At 38.2% G+C, this 16,400-nt stretch overlaps 1 long non-coding RNA gene across 1 annotated transcript in view; it reads left to right on the forward strand.

Moving 5' to 3' along the window:
- The first annotated feature begins 1,256 nt into the window (after positions 1–1,256).
- LOC128665114 (uncharacterized) overlaps positions 1,257–16,400 on the forward strand; it is a 68,178-nt gene continuing 53,034 nt past the window's right edge. The window contains exon 1 of the long non-coding RNA XR_008402998.1: positions 1,257–1,398. This is a non-coding gene — a long non-coding RNA (uncharacterized LOC128665114). The remainder of the gene's footprint in view (positions 1,399–16,400) is intronic.

The following is a 16,400-nucleotide window of genomic DNA, read 5'->3' on the forward strand; positions in this document are numbered from 1 at the left end:
ATCTGTCTCAACATTTCTGTCTGTGTCTGCGCCATATGTCATAAATAAGCTCAAAATATTGTGGAAGATTGTTATGCAGCAGAGCGTAAGCCAAGTTTGGCAGTGGATATAGATACAAAACAAACATGAAAAAAGATGTGTTGAACCCAGACATTGAATATGATATTAATATATTTATTTTCTTTACCTCATGGGATCAAAGAGAATGAGAAAGTGGCACCACTTAGATACTCAAAAACACAAGATATAATATGTATAAATAAAGTAGGTGTAGGTACAAACACAGAAAAACATTTATGAAGCTGCAGATGTTTCTTCAAAGTCCTTGTGGTGCTGGATCGCCCATGAGATGCTGCAACCGCACGTTTTATAAATAAATGATAATCATATTGATAGTAAATTTTGATAACAAATAAGAGCATGTAAGACTTTCGAGTCTACACATATTTCCTTCCAATGCATATGGTTAATTAATGCTTGGAATAACTTTATTCATATCCTGTTCTTGAAGAAATAGGAAGATGAAGTTACCTGAAGAACTCTAGGAGTCTCTACCAACTCCAAGAAAGCATAAGATATTCTCAACTAGCTCTTCAGTATCACTTCTTCAGTAATTACTTTTAATGTGTGGAGAACATTGGCTTATTCAACAAAGTCCTCAGTTATTTCTTCAAGTATCTTCACAGTGTGTTACCACCCCCAGTACATTTATGGGAAAAATAAGACAATGCATGAATCCAACAGAGAACAATTTTACATATGATATACATACGATATGATACAATAAACACGTTCCTATCATATTTGTACTTAAAGGGATAGTAAACCCAAAAAATGTTTAAATCTCATTTAAATCCACTTTATATGTTATAAAGGTTGGCAATTATTACCTATTAAACATTTCTTTTTGTTTTCTTGTTATCTCTCATACAAATTTCTATTTTCGCCAAACCCATAATAATACTCATTATGTTCAACCTGTAATGATGTTCTACCTAGGTAGAAACATCATGGCGGTCCACATGCGCAAAATAAGTGTCTAACGACTGACGCATGTGCATATACAGCCCCCTCGCTCCTCTCTCTATCGGCGTGTCACTATCCAGGTACCTGATGCAGAGTGGAGACGTGGATCATGACGTTGCCGGCAGAGGGAGTAAAGCCCCACAGCGCAGAAATTTCAAGGTGCACATGCGCAAAATAAGTGTCTAATGACTGACGCATGCGCATATACAGCCCCCTCGCTCCTCTCTCTATCGGCGTGTCACTATCCAGGTGCCTGATGCAGGGTGGAGACGTGGATCATGACGTTAATGGCGGAGGGGGTAAAGCCCCACAGCACAGAAATTTCAAGGTGCACAGAAGGAGCAGCAACAGAGGAACTTCAATTTGATAAAGGTAAGTATGCAAAATTCCCATAGTCAGCGAGCAAGGCATTATGCAGATTAAAAATCTGATACAAACACATTTGAGCCTTTCTGCCTGTGGTGGGCATGCGATGGGGACAAAAATTACATCATTTGCATATTAAAATTAACAAGTGCAGCCGCTTTGCCATTGGATGGGGGGCGGTAGCTGCATTTACATATGCTCTGCTTCCTTTTATGGGCGGCCGTTACAGCTCCATTTAGGATAATTTAAACTTTATAAAAAAGGGATGTAGTAGCTTTGTTTTTAAATGCAAATAGTTTTATTTGATTACATACACAATATTACTTCTAATAAAGTATTTTATTTAAGTACATACTGTATGTGCAACAATTTCTAACCCTTTAACTAATTCAAATGGCAGACTTGCTAATTAGTATGTGCAACAATTTTTAACCCTTTAACTAATTCAAATGGCAGACTTGCTAATTATAATCATAACTTGCAAACTCAACTTTAAAGGGACACAGTACAATAAAATTAGTTTCCATTTAATGAGCTCCAAATTACTTGTCATACCTACTGCAGCATATTAAATGTATGGCAAATTATTCCTTTGTGTTTATTTCTGTATTTGCAATAGCTGTTTTTTTCTCCCATTAAAACTGTCACCTAGGACATGCCCATAACATTGGGCTGAGCCTGAAAGTATTTATGTTAGGCATTGAAATTATGGTTGGGGGTGGGGGGTGGGGTGTTAAATAAACATAAGCAGCTATTTCACATGCAAAATCTCTCTGCCTTGTGCTCTCCACTGGGAGATTGCTCAGTGCTATTGTCTACTCTTTATATAGCTTTTCTACAGATAAAATGTTTGTTATTCACACAAGGGAAAATGTACTGTTTGCAAACAATTAAGTACTGTACACTCCAGCAGGTAAAATGGACTACTGGGAACACATTACAGGGGGCGTCATTTCATTCTCGGCCCAGACAGCACAATAGCTTGAGCCGGCCCTGAGTACAATGTCCCTTTAATGAATAGGAATGGGGCCATAATTAAGAACCAATAAGCTACAGTTTGGACTAGACAACCATGAAAAATCTGGTTCAGCTAACTAAATAAATTTCCCCAAATCGTCATGGCTGCACTATTCAGTATTTGTTTTGTTTCAATGAAATGAATACTGACTATTCATAGAACATTTACATTTGTTTTTGTTAAATGAATGTAAATGTTCCAAAGCTACAGGTGAAAAAGTTCAGCTGTGGCTTTATACTGACCTTTAGTGAGCTGGAGATCCGTGCTGGTCCAGTCCTCTTCTTCACAGAGCCCCGGCTGTGCTAATAGGAGGCCTAGCCGGGTGGCCCCCAGGGCATGCGATAAAAGACCTTCTCCTTTAGCGCAGGCCCTGGGAGCCGCTGCGCTAAGCTTCCTATTAGTGTGGCTAGGGCTCTGTGAAGAGGACCGAGATAGCACAGCTCTCCAGCTCACTAAAGGTAAGTATTTAACTTTTTAAAGGAAACAAATGATTACTGACACATTTTGTCAGTATTTATTTGTTTTCTTTAAATTTCAGGCGCATTCGTTTGGATATTAGCTTAATGAAAAGAAACGAATATCCCTGTTTTGTCATGAAGTTGCATTTGTGATGAAACGGGATGCACATGTCTAGTTTGGACCAAAGCACAGGACGTCCCATTTAGAGGTGATTGTGTTTATAATTTCTTTACCAGTAGTTTTAATTATTCAGCAGTGAGTGCCTGCTAATCCCTTTGGATGTATTCATATATTTATTCAAACAATATTTTTATTTCAGATAAATATCTGTTTATTTTTAGTTTTTTTTTTTTTTTTATCTAGAGATTTATAGAATAAGTTAATATTGCATCCAACGCAAGTCAGAGTAAGATCCCTCAAACAATTGTCTTTTAATATGAAATATTAGTTTAATAGTAGCTGTAGTAATTTATTGCATTTTATTTTTTACCTTTTTTATAGATAAATATTAGAGCTAGATATCTTTCTCTGTAACATGGCATATCCTATATGCGCTAACTGTCAAGAGTTTGTCACAGTCATTTCTGCTGGCTCACTTACCCTGTCTTATCACAACCAAATCAGATATTATCCTTACAGCTGATGATAAAAATTAGCTAACCCAAATTTCCTCTGAGGGTACTACATTGCAGTAATAACATCTGGCCACCAGGTGGCGGCTAAAGAAATGAGAAAAAAATGAATTTTACTGTATAAACTTCTTTTCTTTTCTTCTCTTTTTCTCTTACAGGGAAATATTAATTTTACACACACTGGGCATACATATGTACCTGTGTTCAGCAAACAAACAATAAGCAATACACACACTTTTTAATTACACAAAAACTTTTTTCAGTTACAGTATTAGTGAATTAGAGGTTGAGTGAGAAGATGAGAGGGAGTGAGATTGCTAGTGAGGATAAGACAGGTATATTGATAGGGGGATACAGAAAGAGAGTGATAGAGTCAAAGAATGGCAAAGTGATGGGAAGAGAAGGGCGAGAGGATGTGAGATGGGAATTACTCGCTTAGCACTTATGTTTGAAGTAGTTAGCAATGAAGGAGTTAACTCTCTGGCAGTCTATGAGACACACCTGTGCTGGGGATTAAAAGAGGAGAGGAAACGGGCTGTATTTTACTTTCTGCAGTTTCAGCTTCAAGTGTGCTAAAGTAATAGACTTGCCTGGAGGATTTAAAGGTACAGCGCCATGGTTTGCTGGAAATAAGATGTGCTTATGTTACAGTTGTGTCATGCAATAAAGACTGTAACTGTTTAAATCCAAGCCACATGTTGCTCCCTCTGTGTATGTCTTGCTTCACAGTCAGCTATTTTGCTAAAGGGACATTAAACCCAAACATTTTCCTTCTTGATTCTGGTAGAGAATACAATTTTAAACAACATTTCAATTTACTTCTATTATCTAATTTGCTTCATTCTTTAGATATCCAATCACACGAGGCATCTATGTGCAGCCACCAATCAGCAGCTACTGAGCCTATCTAGATATGCTTTTCAGCAAAGTATATCAAGAGAATGAAGCAAATTAGATAATTAAAGTAAATTAGAAAGTTGTTTAAAATCGAATGCTCTTTCTAAATTGTGAAAGAAAAAAAAAATTGGGTTTCATGTCCCTTTAATCTTTGGTCACTTATCACCATGTAATGAATTTTCTAGACAGTTTCTTGAAGAAACATAAAAATATTTTTTGCGTATGATTCCGATTTCAGACATAGCATACAATTAAAAAAAAATTCCAATTAACTTCACATTTTCTCCATTCTCCTGGTATCCTTTGTTGAAGCAGCATATTGGGAGCATATTGGGAGCTAGCTGATCACATGGGGTGAGTCCATGACAAGAGGCATATAAGTGCAGCCACCAATCAGAAGCTAGTTCCCAGTAGTGCATTGCTACTCTTTAGCCTTTCTAGGGGCCAAGTGTTCTAAAGCTCATCATAATATCGATCTGTTATAAAGGTATCCGCATTGCAAATTGAAAGTGCATGTCAAATATTCTAAAGTGATTGAATCATTTTTTGAATGTGGTCAAGCAAAGAGGCCTTTTATTACACTTCACTGAGTGATGTAAGGGTTCTCCGCTAGTAGCTGAGTGTTCAATACTGCAGCCTCGCCATGTGCAGTGAGGGTTAATGCAAATGATCCCTTTAGACCAGACATCCTCAAACTTGGCCCTCCAGAGGTTTTGGAGCTGCAAGAGCTGCTGGTGCAATGCTGAATACGGAGAGCGTATTGCTCTCCGCATTCAGCGAGGTCTGTCGGACATGATCCGCTCTGTCGGATCAGGTCCGACAGACCTTTGTTGAATAGACCCCTTTGTCATTTGAAATAGATGATTTTGCCTGTTGTATCCCCACCTATACTAAAAATTCCAGTAACTTTACTACTGGTTATGTAAAAAAACTAGGAGCCTTAGCTGAAATCATGCTCCCATTGTGTGTGCGTGTTTGTGTGTGTTTGTGTGTGTGTGTTTGTGTGTGTGTGTTTTGTGTGTATGTGTTTGTGTGTGTGTTTGTGTGTGTGTTTGTGTGTGTTTGTGTGTGTGTTTGTGTGTATGTGGATAGGATCCTATCAGCCAATCGGAATTCGAGGGACGCCATCTTGGATGACGTCATTTAAAGGACCAGTCATTCGTTGGGTAGTCGTCGGCCGAGGAGGATGTTCCGCGCCGGAGGTCTTCAAGATGGAGCCGCTCATCGCCGGAAGGATGAAGATAGAAGATGCCGCTTGGATGAAGACTTCTGCTGGATGGAGGACCTCTTCTGCCCCGATCGGATGAAGACTTCTGCCCGGCTGGAGGACCACTTGTGTCCGGATCGGATGAAGAGTTCGGCCTGGCTGGGTGAAGACGGCTCAAGGTAGGGTGATCTTCAAGGGGGTAGTGTTAGGTTTATTTAAGGGGGGATCAGGTGGGTTTTAGAGTAGAGGTATGGGGGTTGTGGGTTGTAATGTGGGGGGGGGGTATTGTATTTATTTATTTTACAGGTAAAAGAGCTGATTACTTTGGGGCAATGCCCCGCAAAAAGCCCTTTTAAGGGCTGGTAAAAGAGCTGATTACTTTGGAGCAATGCCCCGCAAAAGGCCCTTTTAAGGGCTATTTGTAATTTAGTTTAGGGTAGGGAATTTTATTATTTTGGGGGGCTTTTTTATTTTATTAGGGGGCTTAGATTAGGTGTAATTAGATTAAACTTCTTCTAATATTTTTTTATTTTTTGTAATTTAGTGTTTGTTTGTTTTTGTAATATAGTTTAGTTTATTTAATTGTATTTTATTTTAGATCATTGTAGTTAATTTATTTCATTAATTTTTTGATAGTGTAGTGTTAGGTGTATTTGTAATTTAGGTTAGGATTTATTTTACAGGTAATTTTGTAATTATTTTATCTAGGTAGTTATTAAATAGTTATTAACTATTTAATAACTATTGTACCTAGTTAAAATAAATACAAATATACATCTAGATGTTTTTCTCAGACTAATCTTTTCTTTGAATGCATCATTCTATATAGCATTCATTTGGTGTTTAAAGGGACAGTCAACACAAAAATAGTTTTAACATATATCTATAAAGTTGCCCTAGATTGTTTTTTCTAAATATATGCCAGTTTTTAACGATAATCCGCTTTCAAGTTAAATCACTTACTTTTCCCCCTGCTGCCGTTTTAAAATGTCAGTGTAGCTCCGCCCCTTTTTCATCATCCGTGACATCATTACATCGTGTCCCCTGTAATTGTTCTAAGTTACTCATAACCGTTTTTCGCGCATGCGCAATGCTCCTAAAACTCTGGCCACTTTTTCACACAGGAACAAAAACGCTGGCTCATTATGTGAGCGGATCCTATTTGCAGCGTACCTGTTTCCTGTGCTCCCCTCCTGCAGCAGTTCCCAGGACTTATTGATTCCCACATTGTATTATTTATCAAAGTGTATGGTAAGTCTCTGTTTAAAGAAAAACAACTATTCACAACTATTCACACAGTAATTTGAATCTTATCTGTATTCCTGTCTATCAAATCACAAGGTATGCCACTGTGTTCCAGTGTTGCCAAGTCACATTACTAGTCCATCTTGTGAAAGGATTTGCCATAGTGTTCTAGTTTTTACAAATCACAGTATCAGTTATTGAACCATAGTCATACTGAGACCATCAGTCATACTGAGACCTGGCAGACTACAGTACAGTAGAGGTTCAATGACTGATACTGTGATTTGTAAAAACTAGAACACTATGGCAAATCCTTTTACAAGATGGACTAGTAATGATATATACCTGGAGTTAAGGGATTAAATAATGATATTCATTTGCATTGTTTAGTTTTGTAAATATAGACAGGTAGGGGTTAATGTTAGGTGTACACACCTCTAGTCACATGATTGGTGGTTACCCAATAGAGCGACAGCTCGAGGTATATATTTTTATGTATTTTTAAATTACACTGTATCTATGATTAAGGCCACATCCCAAAACATTTCAGACAGGTTCTCTGCCTGAAGCTGTTTGTAGCTTTTTAACATGTGTCAAATAAAGGTTTGAAGACTTTAAAGAGTTTGTGCTGGCTATTTACTTCAATCTACGTTTTGGAACCCTTTCCCTAAAACGCCAAACACCTTCGTATATGATTGGGAACAGATCGACTTTCCTTCCTATTAATTTGCTGATATGGCAGTCACACGTAAGAGGGGGGCTGGACCGGCATGCTGACACTGAAGCTGTATGCAGACAGTGGTGGCAAGCACCTTATAGGAGACGCTCTGTTGTTTTGGATCCCAGAGCATGGTTCCTGTTATTAAGAGGTAGACGTAGCACTTTGGACCAGGAACAGGTTCTATCCGACATCTGTGCTGCGGGAAGCGGCACATGTTGTGGGTGAGTCCTTTACCCTATGGGATTCCAGATATTAAATTTTGCCTGCCTTTTATGGGGTATCCATACCTGAGACATAGATTGTTTGGCGCTATTGCTTAACTGCTACTCCATGGTTATGCCTGCAATCACGCTTGCCCCTCCTTACCAGCATTGTTGATTAACAATATTCGTTTGTGACTACCTAGAGACTGAGCACCACTTAACCTGGGACCTTTTTGCTTTTGTGTATATATATATATATATATATATATACATATATATATATATATATATATATATATATATATATATATATATATTAGAACTAAAAATAGCAATAGGGAGAGAAACTATACTTTTCAAAAACACCTAGTAAATAGTGTTTATAAATTTGAAAAAACTAATAGAATTTTATACCTAGCCAGTGTTTAGCTGAACATAGGCCTGGTGCAGACCCCAAAATAAATTGTATAGATTCAGTATATTTTTATAGAAGAAAAATATATATACATAGCAGAGCTGTATGAGAATACTATGTGTAAAGAAGGGGAATACAGCACTCAGTACAAAATACTCCTAATTGATCTGATATGCAGATTAAAGGCTGAAACATTAGTATCCAGACACAAAAAACATCTGACACACCTCGGTTAACTCAAAAAGCCATGATATTTATTCCTTATAGAAACAAAGCTAGCGTGCAATTGTCATAGCACATGTGGGGCCCCACTGAAGTGGATAAATAGACCACAGTATGTATATGTATACAGATTACCGTAGGACATTATAAAATAACAGAGATACATAGATACAAAGGTTAGCGGATAATGTCAACAAATAGTGACTGAGAACACTGAAAGATATATCAATCTTATTATGCAAAGTCCTGATGAAAAGACTTGATGTAGTATATTGCTTAGTGTCTCTAAGTCACTGATAAGGCATTAAACACTGCTGGTCGAAACTGACATTTCGCCTGATATCTCCAATCTCAGCAATTTTCAACTCGTTATCCTTGAGCAGCACATGTAATTGTAACAAATGCATACGACCTTGTTTGTTGCAGCGTGATCCGGGTATGCTGGGCAAAGAGGCATTCAGGTAAGTGGACCGGGATTCCTCCTCTGACGTCCTTTCACTCCCAACAGGTAAAGGTCTGTATCTTTGCTCCAGAGAACACAGGTCAGACTTGAAACTCCGTATGTCGGTAAGCTGATTTCTTACGCCTCTGCCACAGAAACTTTTCCGGCTCCTTTCGAAAATGCACCCGCCAATCTTTACAGGTGCATCTACTGCTGCTTCAATATGATTAGGTCGACACGCGTTTCGCCCCACAATGCTGTGCGGTCGGGGCCTCGTCAGGACTGTCAATCAGGAATGGAACTTGCTGCTTTTATTGAGTGCTCACCTGCCAGTATAGAGAGGTGTGTTTATACCAGCCAATCATCTTTGTTAAAGGTGTGACACCTAGTTTTAAGAAAAGCTGTTCGTTTACCCTTCTACTTCACTTTAATATTTACCTATAAAAAACATCAACAGGCACAGGGTTGATATAGATAAAAGTACAGTGTGATATATCTCTGGTGGTTAAGCAAGGTTAGTAGCAAGTTAGGAAGGAAACAAAAAATCACGGCATTTAGAACAAAACCGAAGTGTGCAGAGCTTGAAGCAAACTATGTCAAAAGAACACACAAAGTGAAACTAATTATTTTCCTGTGTATCTAGACAAAAGGTCTAGAGTAAATTAATGATTAGACTATACAAAGTATTAGAAAAATAATAGCTACTTGTTCGCATTATGCCTTAATTTAAGGAGTTCCATTGTTACCACTTATAGTACTTAAATCCTATGGATTGGCTGAGATGCAGCTTGTAAGCTAAGGAAATTCCTTTCCACCTTGATTATTCCATAGATATTATTTATATAAATGGTAAAGATTGTAAGTAAAATAGTATGAAGAAGTAATTATGTATTTAGCTATATAATACTATCTGTATTCGCTAGGAAAACTATTTTAGTTTAAGAAGGATCCATATTCTATTCTCTCATTCAGGCCAAGAGGGGACACTGTCTGAAGCACATATGTCCATCTTGCTTCTTTTTTAAGAAGACATGCATTATTATCCCCACCTCTACCATTCATGATTCCCTGATCAATTGCTACGAACTTTAAGGAGGAAGTATTACTATTGTGGACATCTTTGAAATGTCGTGCTACACTAGTGTCTCTCTCATAAAGGATATCATCCCGGTGCTCCTGTATCCTGTCCTTGAACATGCGTTTGGTTTTACCTGCATAGAACAGGGGACAGGAGCAGCTCAGGAGATATACCACACCAACGGTGTTACAATTAGAGAAGCATCTAATGTCAAAATGTTTCCCAGTATTTGCTGAAAATGTTTTACATTTGCGCATATAGGGACAGTATACGCAATGTCCACAGGGAAAGTTACCTTTTACTTGTTGGTGTCTATTCAACCAACATTTATCTGGTTCTGACCTCACAAATCTACTTTTGACTAGCTTATCCTTTAAGTTAGGAGATTTCTTTGCAGTCAAAAGAGGTTTGCTTCCAACTTTTTTTACAATTTTGTCATCAAGGGAAAGTAAATGCCAGTTGTGTGACAAAATCTCTCTTATATTTTGCCATTGGCAGTTGTAAGTGGTTATGAATCTAATATAGTTTTCATTCTTAACATTTTTCCTGCAATACAGCAGATCATTTCGCTTAAGTTTTCTTACTTTGTTTAAAGTCGATTTTATCAAATTATGTGAATATCCTCTATCTAGAAAATGTTTACACATAATCTCTGCATGGTATTCAAATTTCATTTTTGAGGAACAATTCCTCTTTAGTCTTAGCAATTGGCCATAGGGGATTCCTTTCTTTAGGGACTCTGGGTGACCACTAGATGCCTCCAATAGGCTGTTAGTTGCCGTACTTTTATGATGGTTTTCAGTAGAAATGCTCAAGCCTTCTTTTTTAATGCAAATATCAAGGAACGGAAGCTCCTTTTCACTATATGCATATGTCAGTAAAATATTACGGTTGTTAATGTTAAGTGAATTGACAAATTCTTGTAGGCAGGCCAGGGGGCCATCCCAAAACATCACGCTATCGTCCACATATCTAATCCAAAGGGACACATAGGAGCTGAACACATCCTCAAACTGCTCAAATATGTCCAACTCCCATGCTTCCAAATGCAGACATGCATATGTGGGTGCACATACCGCTCCCATTGCTGTCCCCCTGACCTGCCTATAAATAGAACCATCAAATTCAAAAACATTATTCTCAAGAATAAACCTTAATAGGTCTATTACAAAGGTTGTATGTTGGTCACTTCCAGAACCCCTGGTTTTCAAAAAGTGTTCACTGGCTTTAATTCCTGCCTCATGCGGAATTGATGAGTAGAGGCTCTCTACATCAAGGGATACAAGGATTGTATTGGGGGAGACAGTTACATCGTCCAATTTGCGCAAAAGATCTGGGGTATCCTTTACGTAAGAAGGAAGGGAAAGAAGAAATGGTCTTAGGAAAAAAATCCACATATTGTCCGATATGTTCACTGATGCCCCCTATCCCCGACACAATTGGTCTCCCAGGTGGATGGGATTTATTCTTGTGAATCTTCGGGATAATGTAAAAGGTGGGCATCACTGGACAAACCGGATTCATGAATTTAAACTCATCTAAAGAAATCAACCCTTCCATTTTTGCACTTTGTAAAATGTGATAGAGTTTTGATTTCATCAAAATCAATGGATTTCTCTGAAGTCTTTCATATTGGGTCTTATCTAAAAGTTGACTTTTTGTCTCATTTAAGTAGTAAGTTTCATCTAAAAGGACTAAATTTCCTCCCTTATCGGCCGGCTTGTAAATAATTCCCTTAGCTGTCATGAGTTCCTTAAGGGCATTCCTTTCCTTGAAGGATAAATTATCAACCCAAATCCAATCATCAGGTAATTGCTCAATTTCTTGTTCAACAGATTTTACAAATAGTGAAATAGCAGGAACCTGTGCAATTGAAGGCATGAATGTGGATTTTGGTTTTAGCTTGGTTCTAAAAATTTTATCACTTTCACGGAATGTAGTACGTCCCTCACTGTCAGCTAAGAGTGATGTTAACGCCTTTTGTGCTTCATTTTCTTTTTTACTTTCTGAAAATTGATGAAGGGTATAGTGTAACACAAGCTTTCTGGCGAACATGTGTAAGTCTTTAATGAGATCAAACTTATTTAACTTATTTGTGGGGCAAAATGAAAGGCCTTTTCTAAGCACTTGGATATGGGTTAAATTGAGGTTAAAGGAGGACAAATTTATGATCTGCAGTTCATCATTAGCAGGGGCAGGATTTAATAGCCCTGATAGGGTCTTCTCCGTGGTCTTCCCCTGTTTCTTGATCTCTGTCTCACAGTGTTCCCTCTCCCTCTCTGCTCTCGCTGTGGATATCTCCTCCCTAATTGGGTCGTTTGTGCCTCTCCTCCTCTTCCTCCCCCCTCGTCTCCTCCTATATTGCCTTGTCCCAAATTCTGGGTGTCTGTAGCTCCATCGTTTTCTACAGGTTAAGGTTAGAGCTGAAAATTCAAGTTTAACAAATTACGTGGAGAAAAAAATTGTCCCAAGGGGCTTAAGGTTGTTTCTTGACCCAGGCTTTAATGCCAGAGAGGAAGAGGGAGGTTTAGAGTTCATTGAAGAATGGAATGAGAAACTTTCAGTGTGTGCATTAGGAATGATTGAGATGCTAATTAAAAGAAATGATAAAAGATTGAATAAAATTAAGGAAGAAGTTGAAGAAGCATTACAGATAGTCAACAAGTTTGATCATGATCCCAATTTTGATAAATTAAATGAAGAAACCAAAACACATATATCTAGATTGCAAGCAGAAATTAAAATAAGAAAATGTAGAAAATTACATCGTGACCAAGAGGATTACCAAAATAAAAAAGTCTATGTATATAAGTTCGACAAGGGTTCCTATGATTCAGGAACAGATATGTCGGACTTAGATACGGATGACAGGATTTCAAAAAACGATGGAGCTACAGGCACCCAGAATTTGGGACAAGGCAATATAGGAGGAGACGAGGGAGGAGGAAGAGGAGGAGAGGCACAAACGACCCAATTAGGGAGGAGATATCCACAGCGAGAGCAGAGAGGGAGAGGGGACACTGTGAGACAGAGATCAAGAAACAGGGGAAGACCACGGAGAAGACCCTATCAGGGCTATTAAATCCTGCCCCTGCTAATGATGAACTGCAGATCATAAATTTGTCCTCCTTTAACCTCAATTTAACCCATATCCAAGTGCTTAGAAAAGGCCTTTCATTTTGCCCCACAAATAAGTTAAATAAGTTTGATCTCATTAAAGACTTACACATGTTCGCCAGAAAGCTTGTGTTACACTATACCCTTCATCAATTTTCAGAAAGTAAAAAAGAAAATGAAGCACAAAAGGCGTTAACATCACTCTTAGCTGACAGTGAGGGACGTACTACATTCCGTGAAAGTGATAAAATTTTTAGAACCAAGCTAAAACCGAAATCCACATTCATGCCTTCAATTGCACAGGTTCCTGCTATTTCACTATTTGTAAAATCTGTTGAACAAGAAATTGAGCAATTACCTGATGATTGGATTTGGGTTGATAATTTATCCTTCAAGGAAAGGAATGCCCTTAAGGAACTCATGACAGCTAAGGGAATTATTTACAAGCCGGCCGATAAGGGAGGAAATTTAGTCCTTTTAGATGAAACACTACTTAAATGAGGCAAAAAGGCAACTTTTAGATAAGACCCAATATGAAAGACTTCAGAGAAATCCATTGATTTTGATGAAATCAAAACTCTATCAAATTTTACAAAGTGCAAAAATGGAAGGGTTGATTTCTTTAGATGAGTTTAAATTCATGAATCCGGTTTGTCCAGTGATGCCCACCTTTTACATTATCCCGAAGATTCACAAGAATAAATCCCATCCACCTGGGAGACCAATTGTGTCAGGGATAGGGGGCATCAGTGAACATATCGGACAATATGTGGATTTTTTCCTAAGACCATTTCTTCTTTCCCTTCCTTCTTACGTAAAGGATACCCCAGATCTTTTGCGCAAATTGGACTATGTAACTGTCTCCCCCAATACAATCCTTGTATCCTTTGATGTAGAGAGCCTCTACTCATCAATTCCGCATGAGGCAGGAATTAAAGCCAGTGAACACTTTTTGAAAACCAGGGGTTCTGGAAGTGACCAACATACAACCTTTGTAATAGACCTATTAAGGTTTATTCTTGAGAATAATGTTTTTGAATTTGATGGTTCTATTTATAGGCAGGTCAGGGGGACAGCAATGGGAGCGGTATGTGCACCCACATATGCATGTCTGCATTTGGGAGCATGGGAGTTGGACATATTTGAGCAGTTTGAGGATGTGTTCAGCTCCTATGTGTCCCTTTGGATTAGATATGTGGACGATAGCGTGATGTTTTGGGATGGCCCCCTGGCCTGCCTACAAGAATTTGTCAATTCACTTAACATTAACAACCGTAATATTTTACTGACATATGCATATAGTGAAAAGGAGCTTCCGTTCCTTGATATTTGCATTAAAAAGAAGGCTTGAGCATTTCTACTGAAAACCATCGTAAAAGTACGGCAACTAACAGCCTATTGGAGGCATCTAGTGGTCCCCCAGAGTCCCTAAAGAATGGAATCCCCTATGGCCAATTGCTAAGACTAAAGAGGAATTGTTCCTCAAAAATGAAATTTGAATACCATGCAGAGATTATGTGTAAAAATTTTCTAGATAGAGGATATTCACATAATTTGATAAAATCGACTTTAAACAAAGTAAGAAAACTTAAGCGAAATGATCTGCTGTATTGCAGGAAAAATGTTAAGAATGAAAACTATATTAGATTCATAACCACTTACAACTGCCAATGGCAAAATATAAGAGAGATTTTGTCACACAACTGGCATTTACTTTCCCTTGATGACAAAATTGTAAAAAAAAGTTGGAAGCAAACCTCTTTTGACTGCAAAGAAATCTCCTAACTTAAAGGATAAGCTAGTCAAAAGTAGATTTGTGAGGTCAGAACCAGATAAATGTTGGTTGAATAGACACCAACAAGTAAAAGGTAACTTTCCCTGTGGACATTGCGTATACTGTCCCTATATGCGCAAATGTAAAACATTTTCAGCAAATACTGGGAAAATTTTGACATTAGATGCTTCTCTAATTGTAACACCGTTGGTGTGGTATATCTCCTGAGCTTCTCCTGTCCCCTGTTCTATGTAGGTAAAACCAAACACATGTTCAAGGACAGGATACAGGAGCACCGGGATGATATCCTTTATGAGAGAGACACTAGTGTAGCACGACATTTCAAAGATGTCCACAATAGTAATACTTCCTCCTTAAAGTTCGTAGCAATTGATCAGGGAATCATGAATGGTAGAGGTGGGGATAATAATGCATGTCTTCTTAAAAAAGAAGCAAGATGGACATATGTGCTTCAGACAGTGTCCCCTCTTGGCCTGAATGAGAGAATAGAATATGGATCCTTCTTAAACTAAAATAGTTTTCCTAGCGAATACAGATAGTATTATATAGCTAAATACATAATTACTTTTTCATACTATTTTACTTACAATCTTTACCATTTATATAAATAATATCTATGGAATAATCAAGGTGGAAAGGAATTTCCTTAGCTTACAAGCTGCATCTCAGCCAATCCATAGGATTTAAGTACTATAAGTGGTAACAATGGTACTCCTTAAATTAAGGCATAATGCGAACAAGTCGCTATTATTTTTCTAATACTTTGTATAGTCTAATCATTAATTTACTCTAGACCTTTTGTCTAGATACACAGGAAAATAATTAGTTTCACTTTGTGTGTTCTTTTGACATAGTTTGTTTCAAGCTCTGCACACTTCGGTTTTCTTCTAAATGCCGTGATTTTTTGTTTCCTTCCTAACTTGCTACTAACCTTGCTTAACCGCCAGAGATATATCACACTGTACTTTTATCTATATCAACCCTGTGCCTGTTGATGTTTTTTATAGGTAAATATTAAAGTGAAGTAGAAGGGTAAACGAACAGCTTTTCTTAAAACTAGGTGTCACACCTTTAACAAAGACGATTGGCTGGTATAAACACACCTCTCTATACTGGCAGGTGAGCACTCAATAAAAGCAGCAAGTTCTATTCCTGATTGACAGTCCTGACGAGGCCCCGACCGCACAGCATTGTGGGGCGAAACGCGCGTCGACCTAATCATATTGAAGCAGCAGTAGATGCACCTGTAAAGATTGGCGGGTGCATTTTCGAAAGGAGCCGGAAAAGTTTCTGTGGCAGAGGCGTAAGAAATCAGCTTACCGACATACGGAGTTTCAAGTCTGACCTGTGTTCTCTGGAGCAAAGATACAGACCGTTACCTGTTGGGAGTGAAAGGACGTCAGAGGAGGAATCCCGGTCCACTTACCTGAATGCCTCTTTGCCCAGCATACCCGGATCACGCTGCAACAAACAAGGTAGTATGCATTTGTTACAATTACATGTGCTGCTCAAGGATAACGAGTTGAAAATTGCTGAGATTGGAGATATCAGGCGAAA

The sequence above is a fragment of the Bombina bombina genome, chromosome 6 (genome assembly GCF_027579735.1).
Source record: "Bombina bombina isolate aBomBom1 chromosome 6, aBomBom1.pri, whole genome shotgun sequence".
Classification (NCBI taxonomy): domain Eukaryota; kingdom Metazoa; phylum Chordata; class Amphibia; order Anura; family Bombinatoridae; genus Bombina; species Bombina bombina.